Below are 14,904 nucleotides of genomic sequence, written 5' to 3' on the forward strand. Positions count from 1 at the left end.
CACGGGAGAGCTGATGGAAACTCCAAGTATCCAGCTGCTCCCACTGGACGGCATACAAGGATCTCCGCCCAGCTGAGCACAGAGTAATATTCTGGGACACTCTCAGAGGAGTAGCTCCGAGATGGGGAAACACACTTACCACTTTCCCTGAAATCTGAACAGCATCTCCCTCAACAGGGGAGACCCAGAGGTCTATACTCCCAATTCCTCCTAAAGCCCTTTCAGAAATAGACTTTTGAGTGATTAAGATTGACAGCCGGCTGGCAGATGAAGGTGGGCAGAGGAAGTGCTTGGGGAACCTGGGTAAGTTTGCTGACCAAGCCCTAGGCCCTGTGCTGCTAACAAACCAGCCTTACAGTGCAGTTTGCCCCCTCTTGCACTTAGCCAAGTCCTATGGAGACGGACACAAACTGGATTGCTTGGAGCTTCAAACCGGCTGCTGAGAGCTAATGAGGACATTTTCTGAAAGTGGTTAGTACCTAATTATCTCCCGGGGAGCCCAGAACTGGCGGATATAACAGACAGTCAGCTGCAGTAATCAGAAGAGTGGAATCCAAAGAGACCTCCCAGAAGGCATGAAACTGCTGAGATGAACTTCACCTTTTTTTCTTGTTTTTTTTTCCCCCCTATTTTCTTTTTAAATTTACCTTCTTTATCTGCTTTAGTCTCTTGTTTCTTTCACATATCTAATTTTTCTCTTTCCTTTTCCTACTCTATTTATTTTTATTTTTCTCCTGCTTTCTCATCTTTTTTTCCATTTCTTATTTTGTGTCTATCTGCTTTCGCCTCTATTTTCCTTTTCAAAATTTTTTCTTCCTCTTTGCTTTTATGCCATTTTCCTTCCCATATTTTTTATTATTTTATTTATTACATATCTGCACCTTCATATTCCTTTTTCTTCTTGTATTTTCTTTCTTTTTTTCTATCATTCTCACTCTCTTCTCTCTTTTCTAATTCTCTTTGATTTTATGATTGCTTTTGGTGTTGTTGCAGGGGTCTTGTGTATGTTTTTGTTTTGTTTCTTATTTTGTTTTGTTGTATTTTGTTCTGTTCTGTCAACATCTATACAACTCGAACAATGTGGTTGGGGTGAGCCTCACAGTCAGCCAACCTGAGAGGAGATCCCATCCACAAATAGGACAACAACACTCAAGATCCAATTATAGCAGGAAAACCCAAATAACTCAAACAAGGGGCACTCCCAGGGCACCCAGCTTAGGAGATCTAAGAGACTGCACCACTGGGCCTCACAAAACACCTAATACATAAGACAACCCTACAAAGACTGGGAGGATAAGCAGTCTGATCTAATACATAGAAACAAATACAAAGGGATAGTAAAAATGGGGAGACAGCCCAGCCAGTATGGCTTGGTGGTTGAGCATTGACCTATGAACCAGAAGGTCACAGTTCATTTCCCGATCAGGGCACATGCCTAGGTTGCAAGCTTGATCCCTGGTGTGGGGTGTGCAGGAGGAAGCTGATCAATAATTCTCATCTTTGATGTTTCTATCTCTCTCTCCCTCTCTCTTCCTCTCTAAAATCAATAATATATTTTTTAAGAAATGGGGAGACAAAAAAACAACCCACAAATGAAAGAAAAGGAGGAATTGCCAAAAAAGGAACTAAATTAAATGGAGGCAAACAATTTGTTAGATAAAAAATTCAAAGTAATGGTTATTAGAGTGCTCAAACTTAGAACTATAAGGAACTTAATAACAACATTATGGAACTTAATGAGAACTACACCAGCATAAAGAGGTAGAACCCTGGCCAGGCTTGGCTCAGTGGTTAGGCAATTAGCTTGTGCACTTGAGGGTCATGGGTTCAATTTCTGGTACAGGATACCTGGGTTGCAGGTTTGATCCCCGGCTCTGGTTGGGTGCCTACAGGAGGCAACCAATCGATGTGTATCTCTCACATCAGTCTTTTTCTCTCTCTCCTCTCTCTCTTCCCCCCTCCTTTCCACTCTCTCTAAAAATCAATGGAAAAAATATCCTCACTCTGGGTGAGGATTTTTAAAAATGGTAGAAACCTTACATAAGAATCAAGTGGAAGTGAAGAATGACAGCTGAAATAAAAAATACTCTGGAAGGAATCAACAGTAGACTAGAAGAAGCAGAGGATGGAATCAGTGAACAAGAACATTCATTCAGAGCAGCAATTGGAAACAATTTTAGAAAGCAGGAGAGTTTAAGGGAGCTTTGGGACTAATGAAATGTAACAACATCTGCATGACAATGGTTCCTTAAGAAGAAGAATCTGAGCAAGGAATCAAGAGCCTGTTTGAAGAAATAATGACAGAAAACTTCCCTAACCTGGTGAAGGAAAACGTCATTCAAGTTCAAGAAACAGAGTCTCAATCAATATGTACCCAAAAAGACCCACATCTGGAGACATCATAATTAAAATGGAAAACATTAAAGACAGAGAAAGAATCTTTTTTTTTTAATATATTTTATTGATTTTTTACAGAGAGGAAGGGAGAGAGATAGAGAGTTGGAAACACCGATGAGAGAGAAACATCGATCAGCTGCCTCCTGCACATCTTCTATTGGGGATGTGCCCGCAACCCAGGTACATGCCCTTGACCAGAATCAAACCCAGGACCTTTCAGTCCGCAGGCCGACACTCTATCCACTGAGCCAAACCGGTTTCGGCCAGAGAAAGAATCTTAAAGGATGCAAGAGACAGACAGAAAGTTACCTACAAAGGAGCTCCCATTAGACTGTCAGCTGATTTCTCAATAGAAACACTTCAAGCCAGAAGGGACTGGCATAAAGTATACAAAGTAATGAAAAGCAAGGGACTGAATCCAAGACTACTCTATGCAGCAAAGCTATCATTCAAAATTGAAGGAGAAATAAAGAGCTTCATAGACCAAAAAGAAAAGCTAAAAGAGTTTATCACCACCCAACCAGCACTGAAAGAAAGGCTAAAGGGAAGAAGAAGAAGAAGAAGAAGAAGAAGAAGAAGAAGAAGAAGAAGGAGGAGGAGGAGGAGGAGGAGGAGGAGGAGGAGGAGGAGGAGGAGGAGGAGGAGGAGGAGGAAAGAAGAAGAAGAAGAAGGAGGAGGAGGAGGAGGAGGAGAAGAAAGAGAGAGAGAGACAGAGAGAGAGAGAGAGAGAGAGAGAGAGAGGAACATAGGCATAAAAAATAAAATTGGCAACAAATAAGAGCCTATCAATAATAACCTTAAATGTAAATGGTTTAAATGCTCCAATCAAAAGACATAAGGGAGCTAAATGGGTAAGAAAACATAACCGATATATATGCTGTCTATTAGAGACCCACCTTAGAAAAAAAGACTCTCACAGGATGAAAGCGAAGGGATAGAAAAACTTTTCCATACCAATGGAAATGAAAATAAAGCTGAGGTAGCAATATTCATATATTACAAAATGAAGGCCATCATAAGAGTCAATGAAGGCCACTACATATTACCAAAGGGATCAATACAACAAGAGGATATAACCCTGGTAAATATATATGCACCCAATACAGGAGCACCCAAATATATAAAAAAAACTTCTGGAGGATTTTAAGGGAGAGATTGACAACAATACAATCTGAGTAGGGGACTTTAACACCCCTCTCACAACACTGGATAGATTTTCTAGACAAGAGGTCAATGGGGGCAAAAGGGAGTCATGTAATACTTTCCATACTAAAGATTTAATTTTGGAAAAAGACATTAATGGGATTTAAACGAAGGTTTTAATACAGCACTACCTAAGATTGGGTGAGCCAAAAAGTCCCTTTCTTTGTCCCCCAACATTAAAGGGCCCTGAACAAGTCTGCTCTATTTATCCCAGTTTGGAGAAATTAAAAAGCTGAAAGATGGATTACAACGAGAAAACCTGACCAGCAATAGCTAGGGGCTACAATTAGGCAAGTTAATCAAGTTAAAGATTGACCACAGGGCCTTGGTATGATCCCTGGCTGAGGAACCAAAGTCTCTTTACTCAAGAGTGAGTAAAATGGCCGAAGCCGGTTTGGCTCAGTGGATAGAGCGTCGGCCTGTGGACTGAAAGGTCCCAGGTTCGATTCCGGTAAAGGGCATGTACCTTGGTTGCGGGCACATCCCCAGTAGGAGATGTGCAGGAGGCGGCTGATCGATGTTTCTCTCTCATCGATGTTTCTAACTCTCTATCTCTCTCCCTTCCTCTCTGTAAAAAATCAATAAAATATATTTAAAAAAAAAAAAAAAAAAGAGTGAGTAAAATGATCAGGGATAGAAAAGAGAAATTTCCAGGACTCTTCGATATGGCAATTCAAGAACTGTTGTACCAAAACCCATTGGTGAAGTCCTGACTCAGGCTATAATTAGATTAAAAGAACATGAAAATGTAAGGATTGATAAACTTATGAAAATTGGAATTTTAACAAGTCTTATGTAAAGAAGTTATATCAACTTGACTTGATCATTTTATGGGAATGCTTATATTATAGCTGGCTGGAAACACATCTCTTATCCAGTATTGTAAAACCAAACTTATTGATAAAGTTCTAATGAAGCTACAGTAAGAATGTAAGAGTTGATGAAATCAAGGTCAAAGTTTATAGGTGAATTGGTAAATTTTGAAAAGGTTTTTTTTTTTTTTTAATATATTTTATTGATTTTTTACAGAGAGGAAGGGAGAGAGATAGAGAGCTAGAAACATCAATGAGAGAGAAACATCGATCAGCTGCCTCCTGCACATCTCCCACTGGGGATATGCCCGCAACCCAGGTACATGCCCTTGACCGGAATCGAACCTGGGACCTTTCAGTCCGCAGGCCGACGCTCTATCCACTGAGCCAAACCGGTTTCGGCTTGAAAAGGTTTTATATGAAGTGTCTCTTTTACCGGACTGCATTGTGGAAATAGACATTGTGTCTTACTGGGGGAACATTCCTCTGTCTAACATACAGTGTCCCCAAAAAATGTATACACAAACTTTGAAGAATTATAAGGCAGTGTTTATTTTTTAAATATACTTTTATTGATTTCATAGAGGAAGGGAGAGGGAGAGAGAAATAGAAACATCAGTGATGAGAGAGAATCATTGATCAGCTGCCTCCTGCACGCCCCCTACTGGGGATCAAGCCCAAAACCCCGGCATGTGCCCTTGACCAGAATCAAACCTGGGACCTTTTAATCCACAGGCTGATGCTCTATCCATTGAGCCAAACCAGCTTGGGGGGCAATATCTATTAAAATACATTTTATTTTCAAAATTGAACTACCAGCTGTTAAAGTGTGTATACATTTTTTGGTGACACCCTGTATTATAAAACAGAAGGCATATCCATCCACCCTTCAAGCAATATTACTTAGATATGCTAAGCAGAAAATATAGCTTTATTGAAAGATTTGTTGCAAAAGGCTTGAAATGTTAAAAAGATAAAAGGTACCTAAAACCGAAGACTATAAAACTGATGTTATTTCTTAAAGGTGATTTCCTCAGGTATTTTTTTCCTTGGTCTAAGGCCAGTCTAAAGGCCATGATTAAAGGGAATCTTAAACCAGGGAGGATCCTCAAGTTTTTTGTAAATAGATTATCTCCTGAGCCCAGAAAGAAAGGGAAATAAAGTTTCACATATTCTCTTTCCAAATCTAGACCAATTGGTTACTGATCTTTTTTCTCCCAGTTCTGTTGACTGTGTCCTGGGGGTGGATGTGGCTTTCTGCCTGCCTGGGACTTTTAGGTGGTCAGTTCTTTTAGCTGTCAGAGGGAATGACTCTGGAAGGTAATAAACTGCACCATCTAGAGCCCATTTGATCATGTAGTAGTTCCAGAAATATTTACTATTTTTCCAAGTTGAAACCTGACAAGACACTTGAAAGAATTTAATTTCCTTTTTGTCAGAAATTTGGCAAAATTGAAGCCGATGATTCAGAATCTGATAGGAATTTTCTCTCTCTCTTTCTTTTTTTTTTTTTTGATAGGAATTTTTTAAGGCCTCCTCTCCTAAGCTAAAATAACACTATGTGCCCAGAGTAAAAGAGTCAAATCAGGAATTATATTGTGAAGGAAAACCCCTATTCTGTAAAAATACTGTTTGGAATTCTCTGCTATTCTTTGGACGGCCTCTTATTCTGAAAAAGTAACTTTGCTTTCTAGCTTGCTTGAATAGTGGGGGAGATAAACTTAGCTGTCTGACCTTGTAGGCCAGAGACTAGATACACCCAATGCCTTGCCAGGTGCATTTTTTAATTGGATAGAACTGTATAGTTTTCAAGGCCGCCGCCAGCAAGCACAGAAAGGGCTGGCTCTTCTATAAAAAGGGAAGTTCTGCTTGTAGCTGTGCTTAGATTTGGATTCATTTCCCTGAGCCCGCCGCGGTGAATAAAGTGTAACTCCAAACTCTCAGAGCGCTGTTTGGTTCTGGTCCGGTTTTTTTCTGTAACAATATTATAGTTGGACTGGTAGATAAACCTTTAATGTCACTTAAGTTACAACCCAATTGTTTGAGGAACTGAGAACAATTGTTCTTATCTTACACATCTTTGTGAAAACAGAAATGCAGTTCTAGAAATAGTTCAAAGCCCACCTATCTTTACCATCTTCAGTTTCTAAAACTGAAGGAAAAAAGGGGGTGGAAATTAAGTTTTGGGTTTTTTTTTTAAGTACAAATGGCTGTAGGAGCACCCTTGCCATTTTCTCCATAAATATCAAGAAAAGCATTAGCTATCTAGCAGGTAACCTTAATTTATTCCATCTGCCAAAAACAGTTTGAATCCAAATGTTCTTTTACATTATCATATCCATCTCATGAGAATAATTTTAAAACAAAGACTGTGAGATCTCAGGAAAACACTTGTGTTTATCAAGCATTTAAAGAATATGATAAAGGATCCAGATGAAGAGGTACATAGGGAGAGATTCTAGAAGGGTCCCAGGTACAGGAGCTTCTGTCTCCATGGAGTTGGGGTGTGTCATCCTCCCAGCACATGGATGCGTTCAAAGGCTTGGAAGCTCTCTGAACTATTGGGATATTTTTATGGAGGCTTTATCTTTTGGCATGATCGATCATTAACGCCACTTTTAGCCCTTCTCCCTCTCAAGCGAATGGGAAGCAGAGCTGGAAATTCCAAGCTTTTCATCATGGCTTGATTGTTCCAATGACCAACAGTCATCCAGGAACCATCCAGAAGTCCACCCAGAGTTGCCTCATTAGAACAGATGACACGCCTACCACCCAGGAAATTATGAGGGTTTCAGGAGCTCAGTTTCAGGAACCAGGGTCAAAGTCCAAATAGTATCACAAAAGATATTTTTAGTCCTCTTATCACTTCGGAAATTCCAAGACTTTTAGGAGTTCTGTGCCAGTAACAGGGATGGGGACCAAATATACCGTGTATTTATTATTATAAATCACAATATCTCACCTATATATCCTGACTGGGAATTATCCTAAGGACAAAAATAATTACAAATAAATATTATGTTTTCTATAATCATATTGTTAGTAATAATATTGGTGTTGTATATCCAGAATTATATATATATTTAAATTTTTAATTTTACACAATATATATTATTGGAAACATTAAATATGTATACATATATTTTTTCCTGTAATACATCACATTTGTAAAAATCTAGAGTCCATATGATATTAACAAGAACAGAAAACAAAAAAAACAAAAGAACAAAAAAACACACTTAATTGAGCCCTATAGAGAATGCTAGGATACCAATACATTATTCTGAAAACAGAAAGTAAATGAAGAAAATGGATGAAGCATTTATCTTGCCTTCCCTGGAAGAACGGCACTTCAGGGTAGGCTGAGGGAATAATAGATCAGATAAAGTTTCTCTATAGAGAAATATTCCAGTTAATAAGTGAAGAAGGAATGGTAAAATTAAAATATTACCCATCTGCTACCCCTAATGGAACCCTAGTGATCAATAGTTCCTGACATCACAAAAGGAAAGACAAATAGGCTTATATGTTTCCTGATTTGATTCAATAAGACATACACACCACCAAAGAAATCTTCCTGCTCCCCCCAAATTGAGCCTGAATCTGAACAAATCTCTACACCTAATTACCAGTTTTACAAAAAATATAGGAGACAGAGGAACAATTTTAAATAACACCACGGGGATGTAACCAGGAAAATCCTAAATAAGGGCAATTCTACAGAACAAATTACCCAAGTTGTTGTTTTTTTAAGGAATAAATTCAAGCAGGATAAAAAAGAGGTGGTGTAAAAAAAAAAAAGAGGTGGTGAAATATATTTTAAAAGATTTAAAATAAAATTCAACCAAATGTAGTGCATGAATCCTGCCGGAGTCCATTCATTGTCTTCACTAGCTGAGTTTAGACAGAGACCCCCCAAAAGCTTTGAAGTTCTAGCAAAGGTCAGAACTGTGCACCACCCAGTTAATTTAGGTAATAATAGCTGAAGCATCCCCACCTTAGTTCCCTTAATTCCTTAGATACTTATGTAGATCCGTGTTGATTATTGTTAATCAGATACTCTGCTTACTCCCGGAAATCTATTGATGAGCTAATCAGATACTTTGTCTATTCCTGGAAATTGTTTGCTGATCTGTGTGTCATTGAAACCTCCTTACCCTAAGGGCTACTCCAGATCAATAAAAGATTGGAGCAGCCTGAGCAGTGGTGGAAGTCCTTCAGGACTTGCCCGCCTGGTCCCCCAATATTGCAAAATTATCTCGTGTCTTTTTCTCTCATTTGTTGTGCGGCTCCTCTTTCAGATACCGAACCCTACTCCACGCAGAACGTGGAGGGAGTCTTACTCGACAGAATCCTCAGTAGATCCTTATGTTAACAAATCAATTGTAAGAACAATTCTGAAACAATTAGGAAAATTTTAATTTTAACTGGATATTTGATCACATTTATAATTACATTCCTTAGGCATAGTATTATATATATTTTATCTCTCTACATTTCAGAGATACATAGATTAATAAAAGTTTTTCTTTAATGTTTCTTTTACCATGATGCATTTTACTCACCTTGTGCCTGGGTTCTCATAACATTTGGTTTGAAATCTGAAAAAGGAGTAGGAATGAATTTCAACCCAAATGTCACTTACTCCAATTAACCATCTCTGAATCCCCAGACTCAGTTTCTCTAGTTATGTAATGTCTTAAGTACCTTAAGTTATTCCTTCTGATACTAAAATAATTGTAACTAAATAACTAATTATGCAAGAATTATTAAATGTTTTCTGCCCTATCTATATATACATAAAGAAGTAATATGCAAATGAGGTTGGGAATGCATAACAGTCATGACCAGCTCAGAAGGAGGGGCTGGGCTTGGACCCAAGCCTGAGAGAAGAACACGCAGGCACGGCCCAGAGACTGAGAGATCAACATAGAGGGGCGCCTGCTCTGAGCCTTTGCGGCGCGGCTGGGGGCAGGCCCCCGGCGGACACACACACACCAACACCAGCGCCTGCTCCGAGCCTCCAATGTGACTCTGGGCAGGCCCCCAGTGGATACACACACACACACACACACACACACACACACACACACACACACACGGCATGGCTGGGGGCAGGCCTCCAGCGGACACACACACACACACACACACACACAAACAGGGTGCCTGCTCCGAGCCTCTGCAGCCAGTGGGGAGCGGGCCTAAGCCATCAGTAGGACATCCCCTGAGGGCTCCTGAACTGTGAGAGGGGGCAGGCTGGGCTGAGGGACTGCCACCCCCGCCCCAGTGCATGAATTTTATGCACCGGACCTCTAGTTACATATAAAATAACATGAAATCAACTACTTCATTTCTGCCTCACCATTGCATCTTTAACTCATAATGCCCCTTAGGCATTTCAGGATATCTTTACTGAATGAATAAAATGTCATATCCCAATATAAGAAGATACTATGGTGGATTCTGATGTCCAGTGGAATGCCAAGGATTCACAAGGAGGCAATATCCCTGATTGAGTTAATGGCTTTCACCTTATAATAAATAAAGGAGTGTTGGGAGAATTAAGATAATACATTTAAAGTTTCTTATCTATAGTTTCACTTTTTGTGCTTTTAGTTACTCACAGTTAACCATAATCCAAAAATGTTAAATAATAAATTCCAGAAATAAAAAATTGATGTTTTGATTATAAGCATGATAAAATCTCATGCTGCCCCACTTCATCCAGGGACGTGAGCCATCCTTTATCTGACAGTCACTTTGCAGTTGTTTTGGTTATCAGATTGACTGTCATGTATTGCAGTGCTTATATTCAAGTAACTTTTATAGTAGCCTAATGCTGTGTCATAATGCCTACTGCATTCACCTTACTTTACGCCATCACATAGGCACTGTGTCACCTCACATTATCACAAGAAGGGTGAGTACAGTAAAATAAGATTTTGAGAGAGAAAAAACAAATTTGCATAACACTTATTAGAGTACTAGAGGCCTGGTGCATGAAATTCGTGCACTAGTGGGGGTGTCCCTCAGCCCAGCCTGCACCCTCTCTAATTGGGATCCCTCTCACAATTCAGGACTGCTGGCTGCCTGCCTGCTTGATCACTCCCTAACCGCATCCCTGCCAGCCTGATTGATGCCTAATTGTTCCCCTGCCAGCCCGATCACCCCCAACTGCCCTCCCCTGCAGGTCCGGTCACCCCCCAACTGCCCTCCTCTGCTGGCCATCTTGTGGTGGCCATCTTTGACCACATGGGGGAGGCCATCTTGTGTGTTGGAGTGATGGTCAATTTGCATACTGGGTGTGACTAATTAGCATATCTGCGCTAATTAGCATATCCCTCTCTTATTATATAGCATAATTATTTAATGAGTTATTGTTGTTAATGTCTTACTATGCCTAATTCATAAATTAAACTTTATCATAGGTATGTATGAATAGGAGAAAACAGTATATATGGGATTGTTACTACCCATGGTTTTGAGCATCTACTGGGGGTCTTGGAACATATCCCCCACAGATAAGGGAGGACTACTATACACAGAAGTATCTAACAATTGTTAATTATTAATTATTAATTTATTCATAAACTGTTCAGGGAACCAGAGATTTCATGGTGAATGAAATGCCCTCATGGAATACTTTTAGTAGGGGAGAAATTAACAAACAAATAAATGAATAATATAACATTGGACAAATATACACTGAGTGGCCAGATTATTATGACCACCTGATGTTTGTAGGCAAATTAGCCGTACACTGTGTCGTGTAGGATATGGAAGCCAAAGGCCTGTTCGAACACCTTTGCTGTCTGCAGTTACCAAGATAAAACGTCTCCAATTTGCACAGGAACACAAGGATTGGACAGTCAAGCATTGGAAAAAAGTCATGTGGTCCGATGAATCACGTTTCCAGTTGCATCATGCAGATGGCAGAGTGAGAATTTGGCGGAAACAGCATGAAAGCATGCACCCCACATGCATGAGTACAACCCTTCAAGCTGGTGGGGGCAGTGTTATGGTTTGGTTTGGGGCATGTTTTCCTGGCATGATTTGGGCCCTTTATTCGTGTGCAACAACATCTGAATAGCACAACATACCTAAGTATCGTTGCTGATCAAGTTCATCCTATCATGTTGATGGCGTATCTCCGTGGTCGGCAAACGGCGGCTCAAGAGCCACATGCAGCTCTTTGGCCCCTTGAGTGTGGCTCTTCCACAAAATACCACTTGGGGGTGCGCACATACAGTGCAATTGAAACTTTATGGCCCATGCGCAGAAGTCGGTGTTTTGTGGAAGAACCGGTATTTTGTGGAAGAGCCACACTGAAGGGGCCAAAGAGCCGCATGCGGCTCACGAGCTGTGGTTTGCCGAGCCACAATTTGCCGAGCCGCAATTTGCCAACCACTGGAGATGGCTTCTTCCAACAAGACAATGCACCATGCCACAGTGCTCATATTGTGCAGGAGTGGTTTCAAGAACATGAGGAGACTTTACCTTGCTTAGGTGGCCCCCACAATCACTAGATCTCAATCCAATTGAGCATTTGTGGGACGAAGTTAAAAGAGCCATCAGGCAGCTGGTTCCACAACCATCAAATCTCACAGAACTGGACAGTGCTATTCATCAGGCCTGGTCTCAGATTCCTCGCATCACCTTTCAACATCTTGTGGAGTCAATGCCAAGAAGAATCGCCGCAGTATTGAAGGCAAAAGGTGGCCCAACGAAGTACTGATGGGGTGGTCATAATAACCTGGCCACTCATAATAATATATCTCCCACTTTCAAAGGCTGTTAAATCGCATTGTTTACTCATATCTTCAGAAAAAAATAACTTCTACTGTCATGGTAAACAACCTGCTTCCCTATTTATAATAGTCTGGCCCTCTAGCAACTTCAGCGTGAAATTATAGCTAATTTGCCTACAAACGCCAGGCGGTCAGAATAATCTGGCCACATAATGTATATACTAAAAGGAATGATAGAGAAACTATTTTAAATGAAATAACTTGAAAATAACTCTCTGAGGAGATACCTGAAATAAGGAAGAGAATGAGCAATGCAAAGATGTAGGGAGAAAAGGGATGGTAAAAAATTTAACTTTTCCATAATAATCTACTATGATTGTGGATTTATTTTTCATTATAGTTCTGTCAAATTTTTTTTGTTATTCAAAGCATACAGAAATAAAATTGTGACATCTTCCTGATGAATTTAACATTTTCAACATTATGAAGTGACCTATTAGAAATATTTTTGCCTTAAAGTGTATTTCATTTATATCAATATAGCTAGACCAGCTTTCTTTCTTTCTTTTCTTTTTTAAAAAAAATATTTTTATTGATTTCAGAGAGGAAGGGAGAGGGAGGGATAGAAACATCAATGATGAGAGAATCATTGATAGGCTGCCTGCTTCGTGCCCCCCACTGGGGATTGAGCGGGCAACCCGGCATGTGCCCTTGACTGGAATCAAACCTGGGACCCTTCAGGCCATAGGCCAATGCTCTATCCACTGAGCCAAACCAGTTAGAGATAGACCAGCTTTCTTTTGGTCAGTATTCTCGTGGTATATATTTTTTCTACTTGTTTTCAACTTTTGTGTATATAATTTCCCCTAGAAAAACGCCCATCTCAGAGTGGGCGCTCAGAATATTTGTTGAACAAATGAATTTGTTGAATGAAGACAGCATTATGCCAGTTGTTGGAGAAAGTTAAGATTGCTTATAAGTGGTAGTTCCTCGGTGTTTCACTTGACCAACGGTGTGACCTTTTCAAATATAAGCGAACAGTGCCCCTTTCAAAGAGCTCTTCGAGACTTTTGACCACAGGGCTCTCCCTTCCCCCACCCTGCTCCCTAGCATGATGCACTTCCTCCCCTGCTAACCACAAGGCAACTGGGGAGCGGGGTGAGAACCTAGGTATATAAACTGGATCCTGTAATTTTATATGTTAAGGAACTGGGGTGTGTTGATAATTTGCCTACATTAGTGAACACACCCCCTATTTCCTTCCTGCGACGCAGTTCTTGCAAATAACAAAGTAATATTACAATTCTATTTCAGTGATCATATTTTCCAAAAGGGTAAAAATCCTGAGGCAAAACACACCATACATTTTCTCACTTGTTGCTCTTGTTCCTCTAGAATGCCTCCTCTCTCTCCACCTACCCAAATCTTACTGCCTCCTTCAACATCAAATAATATCTACTGACAACAGTTTATGTTTACACAGGCACAAGATATTGTCGTGAGCAAGGGAGCATCCTGGAAAGGAGTCACTCACACAAGTTAGTGTCTTTCCGCAATGCCAGATTTATTTCGGGAGACCTCCCCAATAAGCCAATAGAGTCACAAGCAGGTTACAGAGGGGAGCTTCTGCAATTGAAGCGAGCATCCAGCACGAAGTCCCAGTCACTGGCAGCGTCCGCAGGTGAAGAGGTGGACATCAGTCTCAAGCCAGGCAGCTGCAGTGGTGGCACACACCTGGTGGAGTGGAAGTCTGCCAGGGCTCTAAGACTGTCCCCATGGTACAGCTAATCTCCAGCACTGGGTGTTCAGAGCCCACAAGGGGTTAAGGTCCCATGCATACTGGGGTCCAGATGGAGTTTTTATCCAAGTGTCCAGACTTGTGGTTTCAGGGCCTTCATAAGGGCTTTCCCGTTATACCCCATTACCTCAGTCTTATTTTTTTAAAATATATTTTTATTGATTCAGAGAGGAAGGGAGAGGAAGAGAGAGATGGAAACATCAATGATGAGAGAGAATCATCGACTGGCTGCCTCCTGCATGCCCCCTACTGGGGATCGGGCCTGCAACCCTGACGTGCCCTTGACCAGAATCGAACCTGGGACCCTTTAGTCCACAGGCTGACACTCTATCCACTGAGCCAAACCAGCCAGAGCCCATTACCTCAGTCTTAACATAGCATTTGACAAAGCTGTCTTAGCTGATAGTGACTCCATATTGGATTATCAAAGGTGTCCACAAATTCTGCTGTGCGCTTGCTCTATACAGCTAGGGACCTTGATCTCCAGAATGTTGCAAGTTAGGTGCATGGATAATAATTTACACATGAAAAAATGTAACTGTAGTACATGACTAAATAGTGGACGCTAATGGAATGATTTGGACAACAAAATAATATAGGTTTTTAAAAATCTAGCAGTAACTATGGGAGAAACTTCAATAGTAAGTAGAATTAGATGTTTTTGAATGAGCAAGATTTAGATTATGGGAATTTGAGTGGGAAGAAATATAAGAGCGCCTGACCAGTGTGGTTCAGTGTTTTCACATTGACCTATGAACCAGGAGATCGGTTCGATTCCTGATCAGATAACGTGCCCAGGTTGCAGGCTCGATCTTCAGTGTGGGGCATGCAGGAGGCAGCTGATCAATGATTCTCTCTCACCATTGATGTTTCTATCTCTCTCTGCCTCTCCCTTCCCCTCTGAAATCAATAAAAATATATTTAAAAAAAAAAAAAGTTAGTCCAG

This window comes from Myotis daubentonii, chromosome 2 (genome assembly GCF_963259705.1).
Source record: "Myotis daubentonii chromosome 2, mMyoDau2.1, whole genome shotgun sequence".
Classification (NCBI taxonomy): Eukaryota; Metazoa; Chordata; class Mammalia; order Chiroptera; family Vespertilionidae; genus Myotis; species Myotis daubentonii.